This window comes from Elephantulus edwardii, unplaced genomic scaffold (genome assembly GCF_000299155.1).
Source record: "Elephantulus edwardii isolate Elephantulus edwardi_28Jun2011 unplaced genomic scaffold, EleEdw1.0 scaffold00057, whole genome shotgun sequence".
NCBI classification, from domain to species: Eukaryota; Metazoa; Chordata; class Mammalia; order Macroscelidea; family Macroscelididae; genus Elephantulus; species Elephantulus edwardii.
In genome coordinates, this window is record NW_006399807.1 from 13,549,555 (window position 1) to 13,570,569 (window position 21,015).

General features: G+C 37.0%; 1 protein-coding gene and 1 pseudogene across 1 annotated transcript in view; one reads left to right on the forward strand and one right to left on the reverse strand.

Moving 5' to 3' along the window:
* The window catches only part of LOC102843656, a 28,214-nt pseudogene extending 11,188 nt beyond the window's left edge, over nucleotides 1–17,026 (forward strand).
* KIFAP3 (kinesin-associated protein 3) overlaps nucleotides 1–21,015 on the reverse strand; it is a 213,303-nt gene that overhangs the window by 136,458 nt on the left and 55,830 nt on the right. The gene's annotated exons all lie outside the window — the stretch shown is intronic.

Sequence of the window (21,015 nt, forward strand, 5' to 3'; positions counted from 1 at the left end):
ATGGTGATGAAGGAGGAAGTTCAAGCTGCTTTGAAGGAAATAGCAAAAAATAAGGCCCCAGGAATAGATGGTATACCAATTGACATATTTAAGCTAACAGATGCTGCCCTGGATGTGCTCATCAAGTTGTGTCAAGAAATCTGGAGAACAACCACTTGGCCAACTGACTGGAAGAGATCTTTATTTGTTCCCATTCCAAAGAAAGGTGACTTGCTATATAGTTTTGGAAATTATTAAGCAGAGATTTAACACAGTTGTTCTGACTACAAAATCTTAACCAGAATATGTTAGAGTACCTCTCTTAATGTTAAACATTTTCATATTCTAAGGTGAAACTGTTTTCCAAATGTGATATTATTATTAGGTACCAAAGACTGAAAATACATTGACTTATGATAAAATGGAACACATTTTACAAATACAGTTCTTTGAATACAGACTTTAAATCCATATATCCTTTTTAATTGTTTGGCTAAAGTTGATTTCATACTGCTTATCATATATATAGAAAAGATTCCTTGGTATAAAACAAGTCTTAAAATCTGCTACATGTTTTCCAGATGAACACTAGGAGACATTTTCATCTTAACCAAAAGCTTTTTAATTCATGAATTTAACTACTGGGAAATATATTTCAGGGAACTTTTTATCTCTTTCTCTAAGGCTTGTTTTAATGGAAGAAATTACCCAGTATAAGGAGAAACAGCTATATTGGAGGTAAATATAAGCTCTCAGAATAATGACTATAGACTAAGATAAAAAAATTAAGTCATAACAATATGTTGTTGTTGTTGTTATATGCCAACAAACTATGACTCAGAGATTCTATGAACACGCAGCTCTGAATCTTGCCCTATTGTAAGCCACCTTCACCATGCCTGCCACACTTGACCCTAATGCCATAGTGACTGTGATAATCCATCTCAATCAGGGTCTTCTCATACATTGACCCTCCACCCTTTCAAGCATCATGAGCTTTTCCGAGGGGCCCATCCTGACAACAGGCTCAAAGTATCTGATTTGCAGTTTCAAAATCCTTCCCTCCAAGGAGCAACTTGGTTTTACTCTCTTCAGGACAGATCTGTTTGTTCTCTGGGCAGTCCATAGTTTGTTCCATACTCTTCTCCAGCATCACAAAGAAAATGCAATAATTAACATGATTAAGTTGGAGACATAAGCAAGAGCTGTTGGAGAGATTACACATGGATTTAAAAGTCTGTTCCACAGTCATCCAGTTCTTGGTCTTGTTTTCATTGTTGATACTGAGCTCCTTCATCAACTCTATCCACCAATGCAGTAAATCTAAGTACCTGCATTACAGTCACCATTTATAATTTTAAGTAAGGTATCTGCAATGAATAAATCATTCACCGAACAAAATTTTGTCATTCACCCTCCAGTTTCATTTATGTCACCAAGTATTTTCCAACTACTAGAGAGTCTTGTTTCAAAATTTTGCATTGTCATCAGTTATTATTAAAGTAACTTAATTGAATGTTCCACCAATTTCAGACTTCAAAAGTTGGCTGAAATTGTCAATTGCTTCATCTTTGGCTTTAATAATCGGTGTATATATCTCACTAATAGTTTTATTCACAGGTCTTCCTTGCATGCATATGGAAAGTATCCTATCACTCACAGAATTGTAATTACAGATAGATACTGAAATGTTCTTTTTGATGATGAATGTGACATCATTCGTCTTCAAATTCTACTTGTGAGCATAATAAATGACTGATACAAAGTGACCAACAGCAGCCCATATCAGCTTACCAATGCCTAGTTCTTAAATGTAAATTCTGACAACTTTCAATTTTCCTAAATTCATACTTCATGCATTCCATGTTCCAGTTATTAAGTGATGTTAGCAGTTCTTTCTCCTTATTTTTAAAATATCTTACTGTTTGAGTGGCTCTGTTTCTGGTACTAAATGTACCAATGCTCCTCTGTTATTGTTGTTGATTGCCATTGAGTCTAGTATGACTTAACAGCTACAAAAAACATGATGCCTTTCTATAACTATCGTCATTGCTCCAAGTTAATAGAGGTTCCACAGGCATGTGGTTTAGGAAGGGGATACCACTCCTGCTTCTAACTTTGTCATATTGTGCTGAATTAATTTATTTTCATTAATGGTTATTAATGTTTTCAAAAGCCTGTTATTTCAAAATAAACCCATGAGAACTACAATACAAGCTTGAGTCTTTCTACCTTAATTAGAAAACAATCTCAAGAAAAGATCTGATGCAGTGAACACTTATAACCAAAGACTAAACATGCTATGGGATGAAATCAAGGATATCATCCATGAAAAAAGCAAAAGGTGATTACAAAGACAAGGGAGAAAGAAAACAAAGAAATGGATATCAGAAGACACATTGGAACTTGCACCAGAACATATAGAGGCCAAAACAAAGGGAAGAGAGACAGATAATTTCAAAGGGTAACTCAAGAAAAGAAAGTACTATAATGAAATTTGCAAAGATCTGAATTTAGAAAACTAGAAGGTAAGAACTCACTTAGCATTTCTCCAGATGAGAGAACTGAGGAACAAACTAAATCCTCTAACTATAATCCTAAAGGATTATAAAGGTAAAATCTTGATTGATGCAGGAAGCATTGCAAAATGGAAGTACAGAATGGAATATTATGCTGCACTGAAAAACAAGAAAATAATGAAATATTATTAAAAATGGGTGACCTTGGAGGACATTATTTTGAGTGAAATATCTCAGTCACAAAAGGGCAAATACTGTATAGTGCCACTGTTGTAAAATGGGACTGACACTGGCGTTGGGGGGAGACTGAGAAAGAAGGGATAAATAATTTATACTGCATTGAGACAGATGAGGGAGAAAACTGTTTAAAAGGGATATGTGATAGGTATTATTGTCATGACGGCAGTCCAGAACGAAGGCTGCATAGTGGAGTGGACCTGGGGGGAGGGATTGTAAAACAATGAAAGAATTTTTCTTTTACTTTTCAAACACAAGAGTGTACTGGGGACTGGGGGGGAGGAGTGGGCAGGGAGAAAAGTACAACAATGAATGAATGGAAATCCAAAGTCTCTCTAAATTTTTATTAAAAATAATAATGATAAAAAATTTAAAAAAATTGAGAAAAAAAAGAGATGGAAGTAGTTGCGTTACTGTTAGCAAAAAAGATATGGTTGACAAAGAACCATTTCAGGAAGAGCACATAATCAAGAAGCAATGGTAATGAAGGAAGATGTTCAAGCTGCACTTAAGGCAATGACAAAAAAATGAGATCCCAGGAATCGATGGAATACCAACTGGTATGTTTCAAAAATAGATACAACCTTGGATGTGCTCACTAGCCTACATCAAGAAATTTGAAATACAGTTACCTAGTCAACTGACTGGAAGAAATCTATTATTTGTTCCCATTTAAAAACAAAAAAGTGATCCAATAAAATGTGCAAATTATTGAACAATATCAATAATATCAGCTGCAAGTCCATGGTCTTCCCAATTACTTGCTATGCTTCAGAGAGCTGGACAATGACTATGGAAGACAGAACTGATGACTTTCAGTTGTAGTGCTGGAGAGAGTCTTGAACATACCATGGGCCAATAAAAAAACCAAAAACAAAAAAAACCCACCAAATAGGTCTGTCTTGAAAGAGGTGAAACCAAGTTTCTCCTTGGAGGTTAGGATTCTGAAGCTCTGTCTCACATACTTTTGGCATGTGGCCAGGAGGGACCAATCCTTGGAGAAAGACATTGTGCTCAGAAGGGTGGAGGGACAGCACAGGAGAAGAAGACTTCAGATGAGATGGATAGATACAATAACTATGGCAATGGAGGAAGGTGTGTTGGAATCAGAGGCTGGCTCAAGACAGGGCAGGCTTCAGAACAGTTGTACATAGGGGTCACTATGAGTCACAGGTGACTTGATGGCCCATAGCAACAACAGGTAAAATATTGCTGAATATTATTTAAAAATAGCTAGAATAGTCTATTGATAAATAACTGTCAGAAATTAAAGTTGCATTCAGAAGGGTCGTGACATAAAGGATATTATTACTAATGTCAGATAGATGTTGGCTAAAACCAAAGAAAACCAGAAAGATGTTCGTTTGGGTTTCATTGACTATACAAAGGCATTTGACTGGTGGGTTTTAACAAATTTCAGTTAACACTGAGAAGGATGGGAATCCCAGAACACTCAATTGTCCTTATGTGAAACCTATACATAGACCAAGAAGCAATGATCCAAACAGAACAAGAGAAAACTGCATCATTAAAATGAGAAAAAAAGTGCATATCTATTCAAGCTGTATGCTGAGCTGAGTAAATAATTTGAGAATCTGGACTAAAGGAAGAAGAATGTGGAATGAGGATTGGAGGAAATCTCATCAACAACCTGTGCTATGTAGAGAATAAAACTATGCTTGCAGAAAGCAAAGAAGATTACTTACTGAAGAATACTATTTTCTTGGATACACAATCAATCCCATGGTAACAGCAATTAAAAAATCAAAAGATGTCTTGCATGGAGAAAATGTGTTCCTCTCCAAAGTGCTAAAGAACAATATCAGTTTAAAGATTAAGGTTTCACTAATCCAAGCAATGGTTTTCCAATATTTTCCTATTCATATGAAAGTTGGACAGTGAATAAGAATGATAGAAGAATCCCTACTTTTGAACTGTGGTGTTGAGGAAAAGTTCTGAATATCCCATGGACTGTCAAAAGAAGAACTAAGTCTGTCTTGGAGGAAATGTAATTGATGGTGAAATGTCATCTCGCGTACTTTGGGCATGCTATCAGGAAGTGTTGGTCCTTGGAAAAAGACATCATGTGAAGATAGGTGGAGGGTTAGAGAAGGAGAGGAAGACCCTTAACAAGATGGACCGGCACAGTGACTGTAACCATGGGCTGGAGCTTATCTGAGATCATGAGGATGGCACAGGCTCAGATCTGTTATTCACTAGGTTGCTATGAGTCATACTAAACTTGATGGCTTCAAAGAATAAGAACATATGTTCTTATTAAGAATCTTATTAAGAGGAGGTTTAAATGAAAGATTGTGGAATTATTCCAGATTTGAAAAAAAACCCAAACCAGAAACCAGTAGGGTATCTATCTCTTACTCAAACATTCTGAGATCAGAGCAAATATTTTTAAAAAATCATAGATATGAATGGCACAATTTTAACAAACAAAATTCTTATATTTTAAATGCATTGGTTTATACTTAAATCCAGTATAAATCAATAGCTGTAGAGGGGCTTCAGGCTTTTTGTTCATAGGGTCGTTATGAGTCATGCTTGACTCAAAGGTAATCAACAATAGGTAAACATACCTTTATGAAATAATATGTAGATTAAAAATTGGGAAAAAATGTATTCTAGAATTCTGGTGGACTAGTTTGTAGGAAGTTGTTTTGTCAACCCAAGCTGGAGTAAGTTTCAATCCACTGGCTGCTGAGGGATAAATATAAGCAATCTCTTCCCTCAACATTTGCAGTCTCTGAAAACCTTGCTGGCCAGCTAAATTCTGACTCAAAAGCAATCAGTGTAAGTCATCTTACACTGGTATCTCTCAGGTTTAGATCAGAGTATAATTAACAGTATTTAACTTTTCTAAAGGAATATTTTCAACTGTGGACACATAGCAAATGTACATATTCTGAAGTTAAATATCTCATTGGTACTTATTCTGTTGTTCAGATCTGAGTATAGTTCTTTTCATACTTAACCTTTATAAAAATATTTTGTAAAGATTCTATTCAAAGTATTTTCCCAAACACTGGATTCAATGAAGGGCAGGACTCCAAATCATATGATTTTCTAAAGGGTAAAGTAATAAAGGTAAATCAATAATAAATATAAAATATTCTTCAGCAGCAAAGTAAATTATTAAACATACTAAAGTCCTGAGAGAGGCTAGGAGTGAAAGAGGAAGGTATTCTATGTTTCAGGACAGTATATGTGCTACTGGTATAAAAAAACAATACTAAAAAGCAATGTTCTAAGGTGATGCATTACTCCTTTAACATAAGAGGAAACAAATATCTTTAAGAAATATGCATTCTATAAACAATATAACAGGAAAGTTATTCCAAAGAATGACACAGGATAAAAGAGATATGTGTTAGAATGAGTATATGGAAACGGTTCATAAAAGGATTTATAAAAGGTAGATGAATAGAGTATGCAAGAAAAAAAATCTCAAGAGTTAGAAAGAAATAACAGTATATGCTTTACACAGCAAAAACAAATGTTTGGTTTTCAAAGTAAAAGGCTTCATTCTTAGCAAGTTCTAATTGTTTTCCTGTGCTTCTCTTTCCCCACATATGAGCCAAAATGAAAATTCTTAACAGTTTTCTCATATTTCTCAATCTGTTGATTTCTTAAAATACACATCAAAATGACAATCCTACCAAAAACAACTACATATTCAACACAGTCCCAATACAGATACTGAATTCATTATTCAAGGAATTTGAAAGGGAAATTGTCAAGTTTATTTGGAAAGGAGAGTGAACCAGAATAAGCAAAGTACTTTTGAAAAACAAAAATGAAGTGGGAGGCCTATCACTCCTTGACCTCAAAACCTACTACATAGCAATAGTAACCAATAGTGGTCCTGGTACAATGACAGGCACACAGACCAACGGAACAGAACTGAGAACCCAGAAATGGACCTATCTCCCTACAGTAAACTGAAACTCGACAAGGAAATAAAACTTAGCAAATGGGAAAATGACAACCTCTTCAACAAATGGTGCTGGAAAAACTGGACTGCTACCTGCAGAAAGCTGAAACAGGATCCACATGTGACACTATAGCAAAAATCGACTCAAGATGGATCAGACCTAGGAATAAAACCCAAAACCATGAAGTTCATAAGAGACAAACTGCGATCAAGCTTAGAAGGCCTAGTCTACAGTATACAGAGACTTCCAAATACAGGTAGAAATGCACAATTTGAGGAGGATAAAACTGCATAATTTGAAGAGGATAAAATTGATGAATGGGACTTTCTAAAGATTAAATCTCTGTGCTGATAAAAAAACTTTTCCCAACAGGGTGAAAACAAAATCTACTGACTGGGAATAAACATTTGGCAATACTTTATCAGACAAGGGTCTCATCACCAAAGTTTACAGAATTGTACAGGGCCTCCAGAAGAAAAAGACTGATCAGTCAGTTACAAAATGGGCAAGAGATACGGAAAGACTTTTCACAGAGGACATTCAGATGGCCAACAGACACATGAAGAACTACATGAAATCACTGGCAATAAGGAGATGCGAATTAAAACCACAATGAGATACCTACCATCTTACCCCAGTGGCAGTGGCAAAGTTTAGCAGAGCAGCAAGTAATAAATGTTGGAGAGGATGTCATTGAGATAGGAACTCTTATACATTGTTGGTGGGATTGCAAAAGGGTACATATAAGCACTCTGTAAGGCAGTTTGGCATTTCCTCAAAAAGTTTAACATAGAGATTCCAAATGACTCAGCTATTCCACTGTTTAGAATATACCCTGAGAAAATGAGAACTGAGGCACAAATGGAGGCTTGTAGAACAATGTTCATAGTGGCATTATTCACCATTATAAAAACATGGAAACAGCCCAAATGTCCAATCACAATCGAATGGATTGAGAAATTACGGTACATTCACACGATGGAATACTATGCAGGACTAAAGAGCAATAATTTTGTAAATTACTACCTAACTGGGGAGGGACTAGAAAGCATCATGCTAAGTGAACTAACTTAGTCCTATAAGGACAAATACTATATAAGACCATTATTGTAGAATGAGTATGAGGAGCCAACGTGGGGTGGGGAAAGTAGAGGGGTGAGGATGGGTAGGAGTTGGGGCCTTAATCATTGGTTCAAATAATTTGATGGGTGGAGGGATGGGTGGGTAAAAGAAAGGTGAAAGATCTGATGTGAAAACAGTGTATACAGATTTTCTAACCAGTGTAAAAGAATAATATTAATAAATAGTAATAAAGGAATGCTATGGGCAGAATGTTGAACAATCCAGCAAGCATCTGAAAGAAGATGGAATTTAAATATCTTTGATAGCTAGGGATTTTCAACATTTCTTCAACTATGAGATATCTCACTCCAGCAACACTAGCAAAGTTTAACGGAGCAGCAAACAATAAATGCTGGCAAACTTTTGGAGATGTTGGAACGCTCATTCACTGCTGGTGGGAGTGTACAATGGTGCAACCACTATGGTGAGAGGTTTGGCACTTTCTCAAAAAGTTGGAAATAGAAATACTATTTGATCCAGAAATTGCACCACTAAAAAAACACCCTAAAGAAACCAGAACTGTCATTGAAGCAGATATATGCACACTCGTGTTTATTGCTGTATTATTTACAATAGCAAAGAGATGGAAGCAACTCAAGGGCCCATCAACAAATGAATGTTTAGAATAACTATGCTATATTAATACAATACTACACAGCACTGAAAAAACAAGTAACTCATAAAACATTGCATGGCATGGGTGACCCTGGAGGACATTATGCTGAGTGAAATATCTCAGTACAAAAGGACAAATACTGCACAGCACCACTACTATAAAGCAGGTCTGACATGGGGGTGGGGTGGATAAGAGTGGATAGATAACGAGTATTTCAATGGAACAGATGAAGGAAAGAACTCTTTAGAAGGAATATATGATTAGGCATTATATGTACAACAACAGCCCAGAATAAGAGGTACAGTGCAAAGAGGATTGGAGGGGAGGAGGGGAAAGCTAATTGTGCAACAATGAATAAATACTAAAAACAAAAAAAGTGAACTGAGAGATGGGGAAGGGAGAGAGGAGGGAAAATGTGCAACAACAAAAGAATGAAAATCCAACTTTTCTGTAAACTTTCATTAAAATCACAATTAAAATTTAAAAAAATTATTTAAATGCCAACAGCAAAACAAGATGGAAGGGGGGAAATAACCCCAAACCTCTGAACACTCTCCTAATTTCCCATAATCTTTATCTAAAGAGATCAGCATATTCCTGAGAGTGCTGAGAACTACAGCACTGAAGAAAACAGAAGCTTTAGGGACACAGAATATGGAGGCCAATCTTTTTTTACAACCATGGCTTTTTAAAATGAGGAAAGAGAAAGGGTTAAGCAAAGAAGGGTACTTTCTTTATCAAATGCTCTGTATGCATTTTCTCATTAAGCCCTTGCAAAACCTGAAGAAGTAGGTATTTTTGGTTTGGAGATGAGGTAGTGCCATTGAGGTTGTGAATGTCTCAAAAGGAAACACATCCGTGAATATGGGATTTAAACCTAGAGGTGAGTACAAACCCATCTATGTACTGTCTACTAAAGCTTTCCAGAAGGCAGCAGAAGGGTGACATCAAAATGTCAAATACACATGCTATCACAATTCCTTAATGGCACCATATAGGAAAGAAATATATACTTAGAAATTACTTTGTAGGCTCAAGTCTTGATAAACAGAGGGATTATCCTTATAGAACAGATTAGAAACTGTGCCCTATCCTGTGCTATCTTCACACCCATTGTTGTAGCCACTGTGCCAATTAATCTTATTCAGGGTCTACTGCTATAAATCAGTGTGATTTTTATGACAAAACTAAGGTACTATAAGCTTACAGGTAGGGCAGGATTAGAGACAGAAGCAGTAAAATATTGCGGTTTAAAAACTCAAGCTCTTGAAATTGTGCTTCATTCACACAATGGAACACTCTGCAGCATGAAGGAGCAATGATTTTGAAAATTACTATATAAATTCGAGGGACTGAAGAGCATTATGCTAAGTGAACTAACTCAGTTCCATAAGGACAAATACTGCATATGACCGTTATTGTAGAAATAGAAAGATAACTAGTAAAATAGGAATGAGGATCCAAGAGGGAGAGTCGGGGTGGAGGTGGAGAGGGCAGGAGCAGACGGGTGAAGATGGGCAGAGGGAAAATCATAGGATCACACAATTTAATGGGTGGAAGGGGGATAGGTAAAGGAAATGGGAAAGATCTGGTGGAGATCTGGAAAGACAGGGCAATGGTGGGCATATTTCAGTGTTGATTAATTTTATAAAATATAATGAATGGGAGTGACTGTATGAAACCAAATGTGAATGAAGATAGTGTGAAAAACAATATATACAAACTTTGTAAGCAAACCACTATAACATTTTATTGAAAATCCAAAAGAAAAACCACATCAAGCTCTTGAGGTAGACTGCTTGTTGTGTCAAGTCAGGATTGATCCACAGCTGACCCTCCAGTGGGTTTTCAGGGACAGTTTATTGCATTGGAGGAGACTGCTCATTGTCTCCCATGGAGCAGCTGGTGGATTCAAACCACATACGTTTGTGTTGCCAGTACAATTCCTTATCACTAAGCCACTAGAGCTCAGATGGCTTTGGTTTAAATTGTGGCCTGCCACTTAAAGCCATATGATGTTATGAGTGCTTATTTAAACCTGCTGTATTTCCTTTTCCTTATCATGTAACCAGGATAATATTTGCACCTACCTTAAAGGACTGTTATGTGAGAACTAGATGAGAGAATCCTGGTAAGCCAATTAGCAGAATCTGACACCCAATAAATAGTTTCACTACATGTTATTAATTTCTTCTTATACCACTTTCGGACAACACATTTTTCTGTAGAACATTATCATGTACTCCTAATATATTCATTGTCTTTGTGGTTTTTATGTTGTCAGTCTGAGGACTAAGGTGTGTCAGATTCAGGCCATAGTCTTTTCCAATCACTTCTATGCATCTGAGAGCTGGACAATGACTAAGGATGACAGAAGAATTGATGCCCTTGCATTGTGGTGTTGAAAAGTACTGAACATCCCATGGATGGTCAAAAGAACAAACAAATATGTCTTGGAAAGGGTGCAGTGGGAATGCTCTTTGGAGGAAAAGATAATAAGGCTTCACCTCACATACATCAGGAATGTTGTTAGATGGGCTATTCCTTGTTCTTAGAGATGGACACGAAGTTTGAAATGGTAGTGGGGTAGCGAAGGAGGAAAATCCTCAACCAGGTGAATTGACCCAGTGACTGCCACAATGGACTCCAGGTGTCAAGACGTGTGAGCCTGGCACAGGATAGGACAAGATTCAGATCTGTTGTTCACAGGATGGCTATGGGTTGTACTCGACTCAATGGCACCTAACAACAACTTTGACAATTCTAGTTCACTGTTGAAAATCCAATATATAATTTCTTCCATAAATAATTATAAAAATGAAGACTCCAATATATGAACTACAGGTTATCTTATTCAATGAATAAGCATGGATTATATAAATGATTATTTGGTAAAAATATAGGTGGTCAAGCTCATAAACAGTTGCACTGCCAACCCCAAGACAAGTGGTTTGGATTCACTAGCTGCTCCGCCGGACAAAGATGGGCAATCTCTTTTTCTGATTTACAGCCTCTGAAAACCTGCTAGAGGGTGGGGTATGAGTTGGTACCAACTCAATGGCACACAATAACATAACCCAGCAGACATTTGAAGGCTACAACCTAAAGACAATACAATTTAGGACAAAAGGGAGCACCTGGAGAACAGCGGAAAAGAGCCTGAATCCATTACTTCTAACACAGCTGTACAGCTGTGCACAGAAAGCAGTAGAGAGTCTCTGGAAACCAATATATTATTATTTTAAGGCTAATTTGCAGATCACATAGTAATAAACAGTCATTAAGGGAGTTTAAATGGACTAAGTAAAATTAAGAGCTTATCCTTTATTAAAAGCTTATAGTATTTTTCATTCCTTAGAAGAAAATGATAGCTGAGTTCTTAAAATATGAATCTTGAAAAAAGAAAAGAATTTCATATATGCTAAGTAAATTCCTGGAAGAAATTAGGGAAAAGGATGATTTTCTTGTAAGAATTCATCACTAGGGATTGAAAACTCCAGCTAAGCAATTATGATTCCTTCACATCCTACAAATGGCAGGCATTTCAAAAGGGCTCCTTTAAGACTTATAGACATCAATTATTCTCTAATGATATCCCAAGCAAAAACAGGCTGCCAACAGTCTGCATGCTGGCATGGCACCAAAGGCTCTGTGGATTTTGAGCAGAGCAGTGAAAAGACCAACTGAATATTTTGAAAACTAGGTCCTTAATGATTGGAGGTGGTTTAGTCAAATCTGCTCAAGTAATAAAGTCAGGGTGGAAAAAAACTGGCCCAGTCATTATGATTCCTTTGGTATTTATGGTAATAAACATGAATCATGATGAACTCACTGGCTATTAAAGCAGAGGTCATAAGTACTTTGATAGGATTTCCACAGGAATTCATTGTTAATTAGCTGGATCATTATTTGAAAGTGTTACAGAATTATCTTAGCATTTGTGCAACCATTCTCCAAAAATTGGTCATTCCCAGCTGAAGGCAGTTAATGCCTTAACAAACTGGTCATTAACTCTAGTAAATGATTTTGTGGGAATTATTGCACTTATAAAGTGCATTCAAGAGTTTATAAGAAACACTGCTCCATTTTTTTCCTTTTTAGAGAAATTTGCAGCTGTAGTTCAGCTGGAGCAGCTGAAGAATGAAACAAAAAAAAGCTTTCTGGGCTGCTCTCACAATCAATTTTCTGCCAATTAAAGGGCAAAAGGCATGCTGATGGGTTTTGAATTTTTAAATGTCTTCAGGTTTTTCATCGCTGTAGTTATTAGTAAAAGCAACATTCAACTACTAATTTTGCAAGACACTTGAGATTTTTCTATTCACAGTTCAGTCAAGCAGAAATATGAGTTCTGAACACCAGAACTCAAAGCTAGATTTCCGCTTTTGCAGTAGAGCCAGCCCAACACTGTGAGAACAGAGTGAGAACACAAGTTACGGGCCACGTTATTAACCAGATCCTCATTCCCTTCTACGCCTCGTCTCTTTCTCTTTTTAAAAAATTATTAATAAAGAACTCTCTTCGAAGTTTCAAGGGTTTCATGAAAAGATGAGAGAAAACTGAGAATACAAGCACTTCTATAATAGAATACAGCAGCACCAAAAATCACGTGTCTTTTTAGTTTACGAATGAAACAGGTAAGACTAATACTTTAAAGATAATTAGAACTATTACTGAAATATAGATTGACTCTATTAAAATAGACTTAACTATACTGGAAATATATTCAAGTATCTTGATATTTTCTGTTACTATGCTTAACTTGGTAGAGCACATACTACAGATGCATCACAACTAAGGTTCATTTTAAAACTGAATTTGTATAGATTAGGGTTTTTTTCTTTTATTTTATACTGGTTTACATACAAAGTTTATTCCTCCCTCCATCCATCAAGTTGCGTGACCCTATGATTAAATCCCCCCATCCCCTCTTTGGATCAGTTTTTAAGACAGCAACTACACTGAATAGGTCGATAGTTTGGGATTCCATATTGTCCCTGAATCTCAAAGATTTGGAGGAATTAATAAAAAGTGTTGAAAATTAAAGACTATATAGCTTACAATGATCAGCATAAAACTGTCAAATATAACATATACTATATGATATCCTAATTAATGGATAAATGATTTTGTGTCTATTTAAAGCTACTATCGTGTTAACAGCTTTCTATTACTGTTAGATGTAGTTACTAAATGAATACACTAACATCCAATACTTCTGATGGATTTTCATGATTTTTTTTGGTTTGTACAACTGTACATTTTGTCGTGTAGCTTATTTTTCCAATATTTTCAACATGTCTTCAATTATTTTATTACTCTGTGTGGAGAATTTTTTTATTACATCCAGAGCATACTACAACAACGTATTTGTAATACAGCCTACAAAATATGCATGCTTGTGGTACAAATGATAAGGACCAAAATAAAAGCCCTTAAAAATGACTGCTTTCTGGCATACAGGCCCATATCACTGAGTTAATAATGTGCTTTGGTCAACTTTTACCATATAGAAATGGAGACACCCCAGGCAATATTCACACACAGAGTATTGGAACCAGCTGGCGATAGAAGAATCTTAAGAAAAAAAGGCTTCTTGATTTAATTGGGAAAACAGGAGGAAGCATAAATTTTACTGCCATTAATAACTTCAAGCAATCTTGATATGACTCTACCTCACCCTGACGGCTAGACATATGCTTTTTGTTAAAGTGTTTGCCACATCTGACCCCTATTGTTTGCTCACTTGATCAGGTAAGAAAATGTAGGTTGCTTTATAGGATAAACGAGGCCTATTAAAATTGAGAAACAGTGCAGTAGTCTATGAGGACCTGCATTCTGAAACAGATGTGTGAAAATTCCATAACCGTTTGGTAATAAACAGGCCAAACCAAGTTATTTAAAAAAAAAAATCTACTTTAGCTTTTCTTAAAGAGACCATCATAAAAACAAATTGGTTTTAAAAAATAAAAATAGCTTCTAATTGGAAAACATATTATCCTATTCCCAGTTTTTAATAAACAAGCCAGAAAAGGTCATTCACAAAATACTTTCTTCACAAAAGAAGAATAAGTTTTATTTTTTCCACCTCATGACGCTTTTGATGAGTTAAAAAATTCAGTTACATCAATATATAAAGAAGTAAATTTAACACTATGAGAGAATTTCAAAGCTATTGAGAACTTAATTTTGTCAATGTTCTTTTAAAGACACATGACATAATGGTCAAAGGAAATAACCCCTTAACTCCTAAGTGATCCAAGTTTAGAGTGCAACAGTATCTACCTTGGTGATCTTCAAAATAAGGGAAATCAGACTTGTCTCATCCGGAAGAAACCAAACATTTATCACTTAACTCTTGACCTGGTCTGACTCTCAACATGCTGATGACATTTTCTGCAGCCCTCATCTACTGGTCAGTGTAGACCAGTAACAAATAGTTTAGGAATGAGCTTTGTTTGGACTGTAGGCCGCACTGTCAAGTAACACTGAAACTTGTCAGAAAACGTAAAAGTTTCCAAACAGAAAACTTCTTTCTTGAAATACACAATTCACTAAAGAGAGCTATGCAATATTATCAAAGTAAAAGCAAAGTGTTATTTCAAAGTTTTCAATGTTTAAAATGAACATCCTATAACAAGAGTAAAAATATTAAAACTCTGAAGGACGAAAACTTTCTTAACTGCTTCTGATGTCTTTCATTTGTCAATGATTAGGTTCCTCAAGGCCTTTTATATTTCCTCCTCCTCAGGGTTAATATTTATATTGGGCTTTCCAATTATATGGAGCCTGGATGGCACACAATAGTTAAAGCACTTACCAACTAACTGAAAAGGTCAGTAGTTTGAACTTACCAGATGCACTGTGAAAAAAAAGATGTGCCAATTTATTGCTCTTAAGATTACAGCATTGAAAATCCAATGCTCCACAAGGTTGCTATGAGGAAGTTCTAGTGGACCAGTGAAAAAGAATTGTGTGGCCAATCCAAAGGCAAGTAGTTTGAATCCACCAACCCCTCTATAGGAGAAATATGGACAATCTCCTCCTGTGAAATTTAAAGCTTTGGAAAACCTGCTGGAACGCCAGTTATGAGTTGGTTCTGACCTGACAGTACATACCAACAGTAACAACAGAGGTTCGTTATGAGTTTTAATCAATAGATGATAATGTTTTGGGGTTTTTTTTGTTTGGGTTTTCAGTTCCAGTCATGAAATTCTTTTGCTATTGAAATTCATTGCTATATGAAATTCATTTACCATATAAAATTCATTGCTATTGAGTTGGAACTGACCTATAGCTGACTTTCCACTGGGTTCTCAAGGCACATTTCTCTCCCTCAAAGTTTGATATATTCAAACCTCCAGAGAAATGTGGCCTTTAAGTTAGTCATGAAAATTTCTAATGATTCCTTATCAGAGCTATGAAACAGATATACCCTAATTCTCACAGCATTTGTTTCCTATGAACAGGACTAAAGAACCAGTGAAGACTAATTCATTGAAAGTCGGTAAAGAGAGCAGGGAAAATTCAAGCTTAGATCTTTAGATGTTAATTTCTTTCAAGTGTTCCATTTACCTATCCAATCAAACACTAAAAATTTATTAAGCATCTACAATGTGCCAAATTATTCTAAGCACTTGGGAATCAGGAATGAGTAAAACCAATACATCTGGATGTTTTCATGAGGCTTCTTAAGGGTGAGGAGGAAGAAATGACGCAGACAAAAGTGAACTTTATTGGTGATAAGTGGTGATTAAGGAATTGGACAACTAACTAGAAAAATGGTAAGCAAAGTACTAGGAAACAGAAGTTAGATTTTAGAGGGAAGGACAGGGGCCTGGTTGAAAGGCTTCGGGGTCTGGAGGGAAAACTGAAGGCCCCCCTTGGCCTCTTCTAATATATCCCTCCCGCTGTCCAGGCCTGGCAGCCAAAGCAGTGGAAAGAGAAATGAAATGTGTCGAATTCTTGCACTACATATTTCTGCTGGCCTTTTGCAACTGTTCCGTGGGACTCATTGTTGTGTGTGTGGAGCATGGATTGTCTTGAGTCAGACTGTTCATGAAGAGGCCACTCCTGGCTCTCTGCTGCCTGTGGTCAACACTGCAGTGGATGACTTCTCTTCTTGGTGGCCCTCGTGGCCTGCTATAGGGCCTGCAAGGAGACCTACTGTCTTATGATCACTTTGGTCATTTTCGTGTCTCTTATTATGCTGGTGGAGGTATAGTTTATAGACAAGGTGATGTCAGAGTTTAAGAAGAATTTCCAGAAACAGATGCCAACTTACCCAAAAAGCAACCAGACAGCCGAGATCCTGGACAAGATGCAGCAAGACTTTAAATGCTGTGGTGCTGCTAACTACACAGATAGGGAGAACATTCCTCCGGGGTCCAAGAGCCGAATTCCTAACTCCAGCTATGTCAGTGTCACTGTGGGCTGTGGGATGAAGTTCAAGCCAAAGTTCTATCTACATAAAGGGCTGCACTGAAAGGATTGGGGGCTGGCTAAGGAGCAATGTGTTGGTGACGGCTGCAACAGCCCTGGGCATTGCTTTTATGGAGTTTCTGGGAATGGTCTTTGCTTGTTGCCTTGAGGAAAGGATCACGAGGTGATGTAGGGGGTCTAGTCTCCTCAGTCCTCTCATCTAGGGCAATAGGGTAATAATACTCTCCAGGTTTTTCAATTAAACAGATAGTTTTCAGACAAAAAAAAGGATGTTGGATTTTAAATTAATGACCAGGGAGCAAAGCCAGAAAGACAAGAAGAAATATGCTATGCAATAAATTAATAGATAAGGATTCTAGGGAGAAGAAGCAGAAAGCACAAGAGATATTTGAGGTAGGAGTGTGCTTTATTAGTTTGGTAAGGAATAGTAAGGAGGCTAATATGACTGCAGCAAAAAGAAAAAAGTGAGAGTGAGAATGTTAGAAGATGTAGGCAAAGAGGTAAAGAGAAGGGAAGATATAAAAGGTCTTGTAGGCCACTGCAAATAAGCCCAGTGGCACAGTGTTTAAAGGCTCAGTTGTTGAGAGTGGGTGGTTAGAATCCACTGTTCTGTGTAGAAAGATGTATCAATCTGCTCCTATAAAGATTTATAGCCTTGGAAATCCTATGGGGCAGTTCTGCCCTGTTCTTGCAGGGTCAATATGAATAGGAATCAACTTGACAGTAGTGGGGTTTTGGCCACTATATAAGGTATGGCTCTTCTTCCAATGAGATGAGAGGATACTGAAGAGTTCTGAGCAGAAGAGTAACAAAGTTTTGCTTAAGTATCAATAGGACTACCCTGTGTATAGGACAAAGTAGATGCATGAAGACAAATGAAATGATAGCAGTATAAATTAGTTACACTGTTAAGATGGAGATGATTAGAATAATTGACAGACTGGATGTTGGGTGAGAGGGAAAGAGAGCTGTCAGGGATAAACCTCTAAATTTTTTTTAGCCTCATTAATAACAAAGATTGGAGGAAGATTAATAAATAATCTGTATTATGCCAATAGCACAACCTTGCTTTCTGAAAAAAACTGAGGAGGACTTGAGGCACTTGCTGCAGAAGATCAAAGAATATAGCTTTCAATATGGATGGCTTCTCAACATCAAGAAAACAAAAATTCTTACCACTGGACCAATAGGCAACATCATGATAGAGAAAACATTAAAAATTACTTCAACATCTTCATCTTACTTGGATCCACAACCAGCACCCTTGATATTAGCAGTCAGAAAATCAGAAGATGTACCGCACTGGGAAAGTCTTCAGCCAGGTACCTCTCCAGATTTTTGAGGTGTAATGATGTCTGTTTGAGTACTAAGATGAGGACTAACATGGTCTTTATAATCACTTGCTATGCATTGACAGCTAGAAAATGAGTAAGGATGACAGAAGAAAAAATTGATGCTTTTGAGCTGTGGTGTTGGAGAGGAGTACTGAACATCCTGTGGATTGCCAAAAGAAAAAAAAATGTGGAGAGAGTACAGTCAGGGTGCTCCTTGGAGGCAAAGATGATAAAGCCTCACCTCACATAAGTCAGGCATACTGCTAGGAGAGGCTATTTCTTGGAAAGGGACATCATATTTTGAAAGGTGGAGGTTTAGCCAAGGACAGAAAGACCCTCAACTAAGTGGACTGACAAAATTACTCCCAAAATGGGCTCTCATGTATTAGAAAGTATGAGAATGGCCCTGGATAGGACAGGGTTCAGATCTGTTGGTCATAGGGTCACTGTAGGTTGTACTAGACTCAATGACACGTAACAAGTATGCAAAGATGAAATTGTCATTTATTGAGTTGAGAAATACTGAAAATAGTGGGTTTAGGGGAGGGTGGAATGGAGAGCATGAATTTAATTTTGATTATGTTAGCTATCAGATACTAATAAGGCACACAAGAGAGGCAGGGCAGTCTGCAGGGAGTGGTGCTGCTAACTGAGAGGCAACTCCTCAAAGGTGGTGTGAATCCACTAGCAGTTCCACAGGAGAAAGCCAGGTGATCTCTGCCAAGGGATTTATGGTCTCAGATCAACTGTGAGCTGATTCAACTCAATGGCAACAAGAGAGACTAAAGCATGCAAGGCGTAACAACTGGAGTAAGGAAATCAGAACAGTGGTTGGGGTGACATTTATATTTGGGGGTTACTGGTATAAATGAAATACTCAATTAGAACAGACTGTAACCAGAGAAGTAACTACAGATAGGGACACAAAATGTTCAAGGACTAACTTTGTAGAATACTCTAAAGCTTAGAGATTGGGAGGATAGACGAGAAGAAAGCAAAAATAAAAAGAGTTTGAAACGGACTTTGTACTTTGATAGTAAGAGTACTACGTCCTAGAAAACAAAGTGCTAAAAGAGGCAGTGACAATTATATCAAATACTGCTCATAGAGGAGCACTGGGAATTGAGCATTGGATTTAGCAAGGTGCAGGTCACTAACGTTGAACAAAGTACCATGTGTTTGTGTGTGGTGATTTTGGAAAAGATTCAAGGGAGAGGGGTGGAAGCAATGGGGGGAATAACAAGTGTTAGCAATATGAAGATATGACTTTAAATGAAAGACAGGAAAGGAATGGCAGCAAATGAGGATCATTTATTTGATACATTTTGCTATTATGGGAAAAAGATAAACGGAACAGCTGAGGGGTGAAAGAGTAAGATAAAAGTAAAAAAATTGTTACGATGGAAGAAATGATAGTATATTTAAATAAGGTTGGCTATATGAGAGAAAATCAGTAAAGCAGGACAGGGGGAAAAAAGTAGCTGGAGAAATAACGTTGAATATTGGAATAGGAAGGGAGGCCTACAAGAAACACAGGGTCAAGTTCCCTGATAATGTTAGAAAGGATGACAGTGTACAATTGAGATTAGGTAGGAGAGAAAGTGTGGCAACTGGAACTCTTCTGACAACTCAGTTACACAGGGAACAAGGCCATGCGTGAGGATAAGAATAAGTATTGGACCACACTAACAAAATAGTATTATACAGAATATGATAGCTGGGAATCATTTAAAGTATTGTGTTAACTAGTCCCCTGCCATTCCTAGATGTCATCAAGTTAACTATGATCTGTGGTAACTCTGTTAATAACAGACTGAAACCACTTCACCACTCTTAGTACCTTTGCCGCAGTCACTTTGTCACAAAGTCTTCCTCTCTTCTGGTGATCCTCCACTTCTTGGTCTTTTTAATGACCTTTTACTTTCCTCAGGTATGATATCCCTCCCTGATGTCATACCACAACCCAGCTAATCTTCAGTCATTAGTATTAGCATAAGTAGTCATCAATTCTAGTTTTTAGATGTTAAATTCAGGTAGGATAAACTCAAAGCCATGTTTTGGCTTTCATGGATTTGTATTGTTAATCTTCAGCTTCAGTTTGAATCTGCATATGAGTAATTAACAATCTGTTTCGTAGTCAGCCTGGTCTTGTTCTAACTGATGGTACTGAACTTTTCCACTGTCTCTTTCTGCAGAGTTGTGTGTTGTACGGCCAACCCAAAGCTGGGAAGTTTGAACACATCAGCTGCTCTGGGGGAGAAAGACGGACAATCTCTTCCTGTGAAATTTACAGCCTCTGAAAACTGAAACAGTTTTGGCTTGACAGCAATGAGTTTAATGAGTTCTTTTCACAGATGTAGTAAATTTGATTTCTGGGTAATCCATTACATGAAGTCTATGTGTATAGTCACTGTGTATGTTTTTAGGAGGAAAAATTCTATCTTCAATAAACAAGTAATTTTTTGTAATCTCTAGCTTAATTTCTGTCACCAGTCTTCTTTTGCAACTATTAGTTTCTTTTTGTTTCCAAGTTTGCATTCAAGTCACCAATTATTATTAATGTATCTTGATTACATGTCCCATCAGTTTCAGGCTGCATCAGTTGGTAGAAATCCTCAGTTTCTTCATCCTTGGCTTTTGTAGTTGATGTGTATATATGAATTGTTGTTGTTGCTGTTGTTATGTGCCGTCGAGTCGTTTGTGACACATAGCGACCCTATGTACAATTGCCCTAAACCCTGCTCTATCCTGTGCCAATCGCATTGCCTCTGACACACCCATCCCGATTACCCCAGTCACTGAATCAATCCACCTCATAGAGG